Here is a 12,286-nt window from a genome sequence, read left to right on the forward strand (position 1 = left end):
CTCACACCGGTCAGAATGGCCATCATCAAAAAATCTACAAACAATAATTGCTGGAGAGGGTGTGGAGAAAAGGGAACCCTCTTGCACTGTTGGTGGGAATGTAAATTGATACAGCCACTATGGAGAACAGTATGGAGGTTCCTTAAAGACATAAAAATAAAACTACCATACGACCCAACAATACCACTACTGGGCATATACCCTGAGAGAACCATAATTCAAAAAGAGTCATGTACCAAAATGTTTATTGAATTTCTTAAATAGGTATTGATCAACACATTAAAATGGTAATATTTTTCCGTTCAGGAATGGCCATTTCTTACTTGACCACAAAAGGCTATGGTTCTTCAAATGTAAAATAGATAACTAGTGGGAAGCAGCCACAGAGCACAGGGAGATCAGCTCCTTGCTTTGTGACCATCTAGAGGGGTGGGATAGGGAGGGTGGGAGGGAGACACAAGAAGGAGGAGACATGGGGATATATGTATATGTATAGCTGATTCACTTTGTTATAAAGCAGAAACTAACACACCATTGTAAAGCAATTATACTCCAATAAAGATGTTAAAAATAAATAAATAAAATGTTAATGTCTATAGCCTAAAAAAAAAGAAAAGAAAAAGTTTTTAAAATTATGAAATAGTGCACACGTTCACACATATATACAATGGAATATTACACACACACACACGTACATATATATATAATGGAATATTACTCAGCCATTAAGAAGAATGAAATAATGCCATTTGCAGCCACATGGATGGGACACAGAGATGATCATACTGAGTGAAGTAAGTCAGACAGAGAAAGACAAATATCATATGATAGCGCTTATATGTGAAATCTAAAGAATGATACAAATGAACTTATCTACGAAACAGACACAGACTCACAGACATAGAAAACAAACTTATGGTTATCAAAGGGGAAAGGTGGGATGGAGGGATAAATTAGGAGTATAGGATTGGCGTATACACAGTACTATACTTAAAACAGATAGCCAGCAAGGACCTACTGTATGGCACAGGGACCTCTACTCAATATTCTGTAATAACCTAAAGGGGAAAAGAATTTGAAAAAGGATACATGTATATGTATAACTGAATCACTTTGCTGTACACCTGAAACTAACATAACATTGTTAATCAACTATACTCCAATATAAAATAAAATTTTTTTCAAAGGGCGTATAAAACAATATTACGGATACACATGGCCCACCATTCTGATTTGCTCTATTGGTTTCATCTGTCTCTTTATAAGAAATAAAACATAAGAAAACACCATGACCTTTGTGCATCTCTCTCTCCTCTCCCTCCCCTCTCTTTGCCAAGTTAGCCACTATTTTACAGTTGGCATGTTTTTCCCATGCATGTTTTTGTTCTTTTACTACGTTAAGTGTATAGGCATTTACTTTTTAATGTGAGACTCTGTCCAGGACGTTACAGCAGAAATTACAACGCTTGCCTCAACAGGCTTCCTGAGAAGATGCAGGGAAGAGCAGACAGCCGGGGCCCCGCCGACCCACTCCTCTCCAATGTGTGGTGGGAAAAACAGGACTCAGGCTAGCTTTGCACAATGCCATCAGGGAGGGTTAAATCAGAAAATCAAGTTCTGCTTATTCAGCTGATTTAAAAAGCTAAAATGAAAACTCATTTTGCCTTGCAGCCAAAGATGTCAAACACACAGTACCAAGAAAGTTGTACTGACAAACTCGGTCATTTTTGCCCAGCCCTGTGGGTTACATACACAAGATGTGTTTGTATATGTGGCGGTACCATGCACCACGGATGTGAGGAGTTCCAAAACAGCCATGTCGCGGGCCTGGCTCCATCCTACCAGCACCACAGACAGGCTTTGATTTTGTCATCCACAAAATGGCAAGATGTTACCTGCTGCTCATTGGCTGAACAAAAGTGATGTGGTGATGGCTTGGAGTTGAACTTCTTTCACATTTGGGAGCTCATAATGAAAAGTCTATGAATGTATGGTTACCAAATGCATGATTCTACCCCTCCTAAAGTTAAAGAAGAAGAAAAGAGAGAGCAAGACAGAGTGAGAGAAGGAAAGAAAGAAAGAGAATGAGAGAGAGAGAGGGAAGGAAGGAAGGAGGGAAGGAAGGAAGGGAGGAAAGGAAGGAAGGAAGGAAGAAAAGAAGGAAGGAAAGGAAGGAAAGGAAGGGGAGGAAGGAAGGACAGAAAGGAGGAAGGAAGGAAGGAAGCAAGGAAGGAAGAAAGAAAAGAAGGAAGGAAAGGAAAGAAGGGAGGAAAGGAAGGGAGAAAGAGAGAGAGAGAAGAGGGAAAGAAAAACTGTTTTTTTTTTTTTCCACCCTGACTTTCCTACTTCCTCTAGCTTGGCTTCTTAGGATAACTTCTTAGTTACGTTTACAATGCCTTCACCTCTTATTCCTTTAAAACTTTATAATTTAGCTTCTTTTAATTTTTCCCTTTTCTTTGTTTAGGGATGCCAAAGTTTAAAAATTATTGCAGTTGGTGGTATGGAGCCCTAGAAAAGTTTTATGTTGTTTCTGTTGTGTGTATGCCTGCATATATTTGTTTATGCATTATTTATCTATTGCCAATAGACCGCATCATTAAATTTCCAGCCAATTTTCTGCATATAAAAACAACATGAGACTGTTTTGTTTATCTGGATCCTGTTTCCTAGAAGTTTAGCTGAATGTCTTTCCCTGGTTTCCATTCATATATATATGTGTATGTATATATATTTACTCACATATATACATACACATTCATACACATATACATACGTGTATATGAATATGTATATACTATGTATTTTTATACACATACACACACCTCACAAACATATGTGTGTGTGTGTTTGTTGAAACCTAGTTTTGAATTGCATGGCTAATTAATGAATACATTCTCCTTGGTCAATGCATTCTTCACAAATTGGATCACATTGATCTCTCTTGTCCCCAGTGCCACCTCAGTAATACAAAACTCATCACTACAAATTGGAGTCCTTCATTTTTCCCCCTTTTATCCATCAACCAGTTGGCTACAAGATCAGTTCCTCTAAAGCACCGTCCTGATCATGCCTCTCCAAAATTGAAAAGCCTTTAATAGCTGTCTGATTGTGACCAATCTGCTAGGTGCCTCCATTCTATTCCTTTACAACCAAATCTCACTTCACCTCTGGATGCAAAGTACCCACTACATTTTCTAGACTCTTTTGCAACCAGGAGTTGGTACGTGAGATTGTAGGCAGAAGCCATGAAGTGGGAATTCAGGGAAGCCCTCCTAGAGAGGAAAGCCAGCTGGAAATGGGTGCCTTTGCCCCCTTCTTCCCATCCTTCCTGCTGCCTAGAGTTTATGTGTGAGGGCTGGAGCTCCAGCAGTCATCTTGACCTAGGAAGGAACCTTGAAGATAAAGTCATATGCTTAAGAATAGAAATACAGAAAGACAGAACATACCTGAGTCCCTGATGATAAGAGAACCACCCCCAATTGCCCTGGAGAGAAAAATAAAATTTTGTGTGTTTGTCACTGTTATTAAGATTTTCTGCTATGGGCAGGCCCAAAATAGTAGTTTATTCTCTCCACAAATTTAGGTATTTTTCTGCTCCAGCCAGTGTAATATGATGATTAGTTTCAATCCATTGCTTCTCTTCTTAAGACAGTGGCTCACAGATAGAAAGATCTGAGTTCAAGCCCAGCCCTGCCACTATGACAGCAAAATCTTCAGGCATTGCTCCTCATCCTTTACCCTCAGTTTCCTAGTCTGGAAATTGAGAATAATAATAATATGCACATTAAGGCGTTCGCTATTTTTCTTTCATCCAGTTTTTTAGTTGTTATTAGCCCAATAGCACCAATAGAAAAAAATAGTTGAGGGAGAAAGAAGGAGATAAAACTCAAATCAGGATATACTGCCACTTGTTCACAGACCTCATAAGCAGTTCAGGGGTTAAAAACGTCCAGGTTGGGCTTCCCTGGTGGCGCAGTGGTTGCGCGTCCGCCTGCCTCTGCAGGGGAACCGGGTTCGCGCCCCGGTCTGGGAGGATCCCACATGCCGCGGAGCGGCTGGGCCCGTGAGCCATGGCCGCTGAGCCTGCGCGTCCGGAGCCTGTGCTCCGCAACGGGAGAGGCCACAGCGGAGGGAGGCCCGCATACCACAAAAAAAAAAAAAAAAAAAAAAAAGTCCAGGTTGCTAATTTTTTAAAGTCAACGGGAAAAAATATCCATTGATTGGACTTCAGTTATTGATGTTTTACTCTCATTCTCACAAATAACTGAAATCTGACTAGACACACATTGCATTTTCCAAATGCTCCTTGACCTGTAGATGAATGCACACACACATACATACACACGTACATTTCAAGAACGTTGGCCCCGGGAGAATCACTTGCTCCAAGTCCCTGGAATGGAGAAGTCATACAATTCTTCTTGGTACTTGCCATTTGGATAAGTTGACTCAATGAATGACTTGAAGAAACAGTTCCTTTCAAATGGGCATTGAATTGCAAAAAAGCAAATTCTGTTCAAACTCTTCCATTGTGCAATTTCACTTCTGCTCTTATGCACATTAAACTAAATTGGTTGGATATAAACCTTGCTGAATTAAATTTGATGTGATGAGGACATTTGTGTGTCCGTGCAGGCAGAGTGCAGTATGTGTGGATTAAAAAAAAATGTTCCTTTTACAAATGATTCCGTTTTGCCATTGCTTCATTAGTGAACTAAATTTTTGGTCATGTGGATCCATTTTGTGAATGAAATAGATCTTGGCCCTTTGTTGGGAAATCACTAAACACTAAAGTAGCAGTTTGTTCTTCTTTTTTTTTTTTTTTGGTTTTTGTTTTTGCGGTACGCGGGCCTCTCACTGTTGTGGCCTCTCCCGTTGCGGAGCACAGGCTCCGGACGCGCAGGCTCAGCGGCCATGGCTCATGGGCCTAGCCGCTCCGAGGCATGTGGGATCTTCCCAGACCGGGGCACGAACCCGTGTCCCCTGCAACGGCAGGCGGACTCTCAACCACTGTGCCACCAGGGAAGCCCCAGTTTGTTCTTCTTGAAGAAAAGTCACACAGCCTCAGAGGCTGGAACATTCGGGTACAATCCGGGGTTGGTTGAATCCGTGGACGCAGAACCCACGGATAAGGAGGGCCGATTGTACTACACCATTTTATGGACTTGAGGGCCTTGAGCATTTGGTCTATGTGGGGTCCTGGAACTACTCCCCCCAGATATGGAGGGACAACGGTATCTTTAAATCCTTTCTGCCCTTGCTTCACGTGACCCTCACTTGCCCTCTCTTACTATCCCCCAACACTATCATCACTTCCTTTTCAAAAACATTCTCTTGTTCTTCTCAGCCCACTCTCTTCATGAGGCTCTAAAGGGCAAGCTGGCCACAGGGTCCTATCTGCCTGGGCTTAGGGCCTTAGCAGCATTTCAACCCAAATAATGACCTTCCATGTTACTGACGGACTTCTAAAACACACAAATAGAAGAATTCAAGTAGGCTTGGCTCCAAGTATTTCTGGGGGAGAAAAGTCATTTTTAAAGGGTCCAGATGATTTATTGCAAGGATAGAGGTGTCACTAAAGGCCTGAATTCCAACCTGTCACCAGAAGCTCAACTCTGATAAGATATAGAAGAAGCAATCTTGTATTTCACAGGTCCCGAAAAAGCATTCAGATGAAGGAGCAAAGGTTAAAAAATTATGAACAATTTCCCGAGCATTACCAACAGTACATGTCAAAGTAATGCATGAATCAAGTATTGTACTCGGGATTTCCTCCGCCAGGAATCCCATACATCATCCTTTAGCTGCATTACTGGCTAAAGACCCCAGAAGGTATTCAGGGGTTCTGTTGTCTGAAATTCTCTGAGATTTTTTTTTTTCTGGTTTTGGTAATTATTGAACAAAGAAAGTTTAATAATTGGAAAAGCAGCGTGGTCTCCTGTCTTCTGCAACTTTGCATAATGACTGTAGATTCCACTCAATAAAGAGTGCACATAGCTTTAAGAAAGACCATCAGTATTTTCAGTATTTCAGGAAGCTCTCAGTATTTTCATTCACAAAACAGCTGAATTTTTTTTGCTTTATTTTCCTTCTTTTTATTTTTTAACAGAGGTATAATTTATGTACAGCTAAAAGGAGACGAGTTTTGACAAATGCCATGTAACCCACACTTCTATGAAGACACACATTTCCATCACCCCAGAAAAATTCCCTGTGTCCCTGCCCAGTCAATTTGGTCTCTCCCCAAAGTAACCACTATTTTGATTGCTATTACGGTAGATTAGCTGTGCCTTTTTTAGAACTAAAAAACGGATGAACGCAGTGTACTTTTTTAGTGTCTAATGTCTCATGTTTTAAGCATCTATAAAATCACCTCTTAGTTTCCTTCTCTGTAAATTGAGGGGCTCACCCTGTGAAAACAGTTTGCAAGTATTCTGAGGAGTCGTAGGTTTCTTGGTTGGGGGAGGGGACCTGAGAAGCCACCTTGATTGGGGGTGGGTGGAGTGGAGGCTGAAAACTGGGGTTCTCTCCTTCAAACAGAACAGCTGTACTTTTCCAGGTCTTACAAACTGCGTTTCACTGGAAGATTGCATTTGGGTAAAGGGTTCTTTGTAAAAAAAAATAAAAAAGTTAGAGAACTGCAGGGCTAGCCGATCCTTACCGATCCTTTTCCCTGGAACCTTCTATAAATTACAAATAGCGTTTCTGATATGAGAGCTGGGATTGGTCCCCTGGAGAGAGAGCTGGGAGACAGAGGCCGCCAGACTGGGGGCCCCCGGGGAGGGTCTGGGCACCGAACACTGTAATATTAGTACCGGTTACAATCAGATAGTGCCACCTCAACTGAGGCGGCTGGACAATAGGCCAGAGGCCCTGGCGATGGAAGCACAAAGGCAGCATTCAAAAGGCCCGACTCCACAGCCAGCCAGTGCATCTATAGACGCCACAGACCCTGGCCCAGCCGGAATGTCACCTCGCCGCCAGAAAGCCATTTTTCCTGGTTAGCTTTTAAACTGCTAAAAATAATAAACACAGAAAGGAAAGTGCTGACACAACCCTAACTGCAGAGACAAACTGCAACTGTTGTTATAATAATGTAAACAAACTGGGTTCCAAATGACATCCTAGTGTTCCAAACTGAACCAGCTGCCTGATATTTCCAAACATCTGGGGACTGGAGGGAAGTTGTATGGGCTTGTCAGTAATGGAAAGGGGTCTTCACTGCACAGGTGCACATGCCCTACCTGACTTGCTCTGACCAAGGGTGAGCTGATCCTTTTGCTTTTTTTAGCACTCAAGGAAAAGAGAGATTGGAAAGGACTGTGGTCCTCCATCAAACATTTTTCCACATAACAAATGAAAAATGGGCTCCTTTCTCTCTCTGTCCAATTATTACTCCTTTTTCCCCCAAATGAATTTTAAGTGTCCTTCTCTCCATTACGTTTATTTTTAACCCATCGAATGCTGTATATTCCTCCTGAATACCTACAGAGTTCAAAACCACCTTAAATAACAACAGCAGCAATGCCATAAACTAGAAGATCATTCCCATAATGCTGAAAAGTGGCAATCATAAAATCACAAATCTGTTTACCCACAGAGTTCAAAACCATCTTAAATAACAACAGCAGGAATGCCATAAACTAGATCATTCCCATAATGCTGAAAAGTGGCAATCATAAAATCACGAATCTGCAAACAGCCAAGTCAAGCCCAACATCTGACCTGACAATCCATGAAATCCCGTGTGGAACTTGGTACCCACGCAGGACGGCCAATGGGAGGGAAAATGCAGATCTGGAGAAAAGGAAACACAAGAAGATAAATAGATGTGTGTTTTTTTTTTAAACTCCCCCAACATTTGCTTAATTCACCACTGCTCTTCTTTCTATGTTTAAATGGGGTCTGGTTTCAGAGCTGTCTCTGATTTTGAATACATGCAAACAGACTTAGATAAAATCTCATTCCAAACGGGAGCTGGTTTCAGAGAAAGGGACTTTAACACAAGGATTGTAATAGGCATGAGACAATGTTTGTGGATCCCAAGAACCTACTTTTCTGCACAGGACTCCGGGGTTTTGGATTCCCAGCCTCGGAAGAGGACTAAAAGGCAAATGTGAATCAAACAGTTTAGAACTTTTGTGCTAAACAAGGTCCAGCTGGGTGTCAGAGGATGGTTCCCAGGATAGGTCCCAGCAAATCTCAGCTGGGGCTGTGCCCCTGTGAGACGTCAGGAAGCTAAGGAGCTGTCTAGATGGTGTCAAGTGCGGTGATGTTGGGGACTCTTCCCCCAGGTGTAAACAGATGAAGGAGAAACAAGGGCATCTGTTCCTGCAGCAGACGACGTCTCCAAGTGTCTGTCTGCCCAGCAAGCGAGGGGCTGCTTTTTCCATGGCTGTGGCCTGACGGTTGAAGTTGTTCTTGTGGGAAACTTAGAGATCATAGGGAAGCACAGGTTGGCAGGACAAATGTCTGGGTCCCCTCTGCCCAGGATGGGCCATTGACAACATTTTGCCCCATCTGCTTTTTTTAAAAAATTTATTTATTTATTCATTTATTTATTTTTTGGCTGCATTGGGTCTTTGCTGCTGCACGCGGGCTTTCTCTAGTTGCAGTGAGCGGGGGCTACTCTTTGTTGCGGGGCACAGGCTTCTCATTGTGGTGGCTTCTCTTGTTGCAGAGCACAGGCTCTAGGGGCGCAGGTTTCAGTAGTTGTGGCACACGGGCTTCAGTAGTTGTGGCTCACGGGCTCTAGAGCGCAGGCTCAGTAGTTGTGGCGCACGGGATTAGTTGCTCCGCGGTATGTGGGATCTTCCCGGACCAGGGCTCGAACCCGTGTCCCCTGCATTGGCAGGCAGATTCTTAACCACTATGCCACCAGGGAAACCTCTTTTTTTTTTTTTTTTTAATAAAATAGAGCATAGGTATAATCTCCTTGACAACCCACTTCAAGGCCAGACTGTGAATTTGTATCTTGCCAGTACATTTGTCAAAAACATTTACATACAAGATGAGTATCCAGGACAATGAACAGTGCTTGTGTGTTTTTCATTCACTTATATGATATGAACCTACGTATGTGTATCTATCGTTCTGCACTTGGACTCTCAACATCATGTGTGTGAGCTGACCATGCTGACTGCACTAAGTCTCAGCTCAGTCACTGCCTTTCCACCTAACACCATGAAAGCACCTGTCATGTCATTAAACTGTGTGCTGGTTACATGTGTGTGTGCGCATATGTATGTGTGCATGTGCAAATTTTCTCTGCAACTCCACTCTGAGCTTCTCAAGATGCTGCTCTGTCTTCTCTACTATGGTTCCATGCAGAGTGGAGTCAGTGTATTGAAAGGTAAAACATATTTGTTAAAAATTGATCTGCTTATTATTAATTTTCCTCCCTTTTCAAACAACATTAAGGAAGACTTTGAGATTGTATTTGTTTTCTTCAAAGTCTCTCTCCACTTGCTTTTGTCGTAAACATTGAAATCCCAAGTTGTATCACTGTACTGTTTGCGAGAACATTGGAAGCTCTAATATTTTAAGGCTGAAGACCAAGGTATTTAAGGAGCATATTTACAAAACAGACTCACAGACATAGAAAACAAACTTACCGTTACCAAAGGGGAAAGGGTGGGGAGGGGGAGGGATAAATTAAGAGTTTGGGATTAACAGATACACACTACTATATATAAATAAACAACAAGGTCCTAATGTATAGCCCAGGAAACTATATTCAGTATCTTGTAATAACCTATAATGAAAAAAAATTAAAAAATATAACTGAATCACTTTGCTGTACACCAGAAACTAACACAACATAGTAAATCAACTATACTTCAATAAAAAAAAGAAAAAAAAAGGAGCATATTCTAAAAGCGTTCTCAAAGACTAAATCGGCAAGCCAGAAAGAAGCTTGTGTTTGTAACTGTTGTGGTTTTAAATGTGAATAGATATGCACTGCTACCCTTGACACTAATACCTAAAAACAAACAGTGCCTTATATGTAAACAATATTGAACCTCAACTTATTTTTTGAAGGTATAATTCTGATTTATACTTTGAAGAATATACATGAACCTGACTCAGTGAAAACAACCTAAACATTCTCACATAATAATTAGTAATAATAAGCAGTTTAATATATACCACTTCTTAAGCACATTTTGTGGGTTGGGTTATGCTAATTCTCTCACCTAATTTCACTTAATTTAATCCTCACAATGATCAGATGACGTAGGTATTATTAATAACCCCATTGTTCTGATGAGGAAACCCCATTGTTCAGAGCCGGAGAAAGATTTAAAATTATGCCCAAAGCCAGTGAAAAAGAGGCTAACTGGGTTTCTCGCTCAGGCAGTAAGATGTCATGGGCTTCATTGTGAATTACTACTGAGAACAGGCTCAGGTTAAAGATTAAAACAGCAGAGAAGACAACTGGAAAACAGTGCCACTGAAGTGGCTTCCAAGTTTTGCTATAATACAAACAGACAGCATCTCTCTCATGGTGTGGCTCAAACCAAGAACAAACCAAATTAGAGTTCTCCAAGAAGACAAACTCAAAGTGATTTCCTAGTAATGAAGGAAATGAAATTTAAAGCAGCAGGGTCAAGCCCCAAACCTTTCCAACTTAAACATTCCCATTTTTAATTCTTCTTCTCTTTAGAAAACAGGGAGCCAGTGGATTTGCTCATGGCTCAAAGGAGGCTGCCCGGTTTGTTTACACAAGATTCAAAGCAAAAATGAGAATCACTCCCCGGGACAACTTTAGCCCAGAATGTGTGTTCCTTACACATTTTTAATTGGGACACAAATATATTAACAGTGTGGTTATTTTGTACTCAAAATATTCTGTTTTGCAACTGATTCATATTTATATTTGGAAGGCATTTATTTCTGGGCATGAAACAGTTCATTTTGTTAAGCCATGTGACCTGAGGTAAGGTTGGCCCCATTTCCCATGACTGCTCCCAATTAATGCAAATTGAAGGTTAAAGGATAAATAAAGTCCCTTTAGCTTGGTTTATTAATATGTTAGTTATAAATGGCTCTTTACTGGGTCTATGTTCTTCAGTCTGTAACTATGTACAAATGAACTCTACAGAACAAACTAGCGAATACACAATGTGTATTTTATTGCAAAGTTTTCATTTAAAAGGGGTTACTATTATGGCGATACATTAATGTCATCTACCTCTCTACTTCTTTGGTCTCGGCTCTCTCATCAAACCTGTGGAGCCTGATACAGACTGACTGCATTGCATTCACGGTTACATCTTCAGCCCTCCCTGTCCCTACCCTTTGTCATGTAACTTTGCAGTTCCTCTTACTAAAGAGGTTCAGCCGATACTCCTGCCCCCTTTGATTTTGGTTTTGGTCAGGTGACTTGCTTTGGCCAATGGAATGTTAGCAGGTATGCTCCATCTAGAGGTTTGAAAAAGTTCTTGTTACGTTTATGTGTTTGCTCTGCTCCTCTGTAACTGCCATGAGAACATGCCTGGACTAGCCTGTCATGGCTGAGAAACACAGAGTGGTGTTGACTCACGTCTCAGCCAAGGCCATCCTAGATCAGCCTAGGGCAGCCAAGCCCCACACATAGGACAGCACCCAGGCAAGATACACAGAACCACCCAGCTGACCACAGATGCACGAGTGGGCCCAGCCGGAACTCAAAGGACCAGCCAGTAGCCAACCCTCAGACTCATGAACTTATGAATGCCAAGTGTTTCAAACCATTGGGTTTTGAGGTAATGGGTTACTTTCCCAGGTAACTGTACAAAATGTTGCTGTGTACTAGATATAACCGATATAGGACCTACCCCCGGCTCTCTCAAAAAACAGATGTCCCCATAGAAGATAGTTTAAAATTTAGGCAATCAGACTCATCAACTATCCACCAAACGCCAGCTGTTTCAGTCACGGTTCAACTAGGAAAATATAAAGTAGTCTAAGGATTTCAACAAAAGGACTATAATGCAGGGAACTGATCACACAGAAGGAAAGATGTGAAGGCAAACGGGGAAGCAGGAGCCATCCAGGAACTCAGTCATTGCAGAAAGTCCCTGAGCAACAGGTACAAAGCACAGAAGTGTCGGTGCTGGAGCCCAGGGGACAGGGCCACCCCGCAGAAGCTGACAGCTCAGAAGCCCTCCCTAGTAGGAGCTGAAGCCCCAGAGGAGACGATCTGCCATCAGAGAGATGGTCTGAGTGTGAGAAAGGAACACCTGGCTTCCTTCTTCCCTCAGGGCCTCCCAAGGCTGACCCCAGACTCAGGAACCTGGAGAGC

General features: G+C 41.9%; 1 protein-coding gene across 15 annotated transcripts in view; it reads right to left on the minus strand.

Annotated features, from left to right (window-relative positions):
- The window catches only part of LOC102991401 (thyroid hormone receptor beta), a 383,492-nt gene that overhangs the window by 216,801 nt on the left and 154,405 nt on the right, over positions 1-12,286 (minus strand). For 12 of the 15 annotated variants that reach the window (XM_028490314.2, XM_028490312.2, XM_055079940.1 and 9 more), the window contains one exon: positions 7,726-7,797. The exons of the other annotated variants lie outside the window; for them this stretch is intronic. The gene's annotated coding sequence lies outside the window, so the exon portion shown is untranslated. The remainder of the gene's footprint in view (positions 1-7,725; positions 7,798-12,286) is intronic. 15 annotated transcript variants of the gene reach the window in all.

The sequence above is a fragment of the Physeter macrocephalus genome, chromosome 1, assembly GCF_002837175.3.
Source record: "Physeter macrocephalus isolate SW-GA chromosome 1, ASM283717v5, whole genome shotgun sequence".
Classification (NCBI taxonomy): domain Eukaryota; kingdom Metazoa; phylum Chordata; class Mammalia; order Artiodactyla; family Physeteridae; genus Physeter; species Physeter macrocephalus.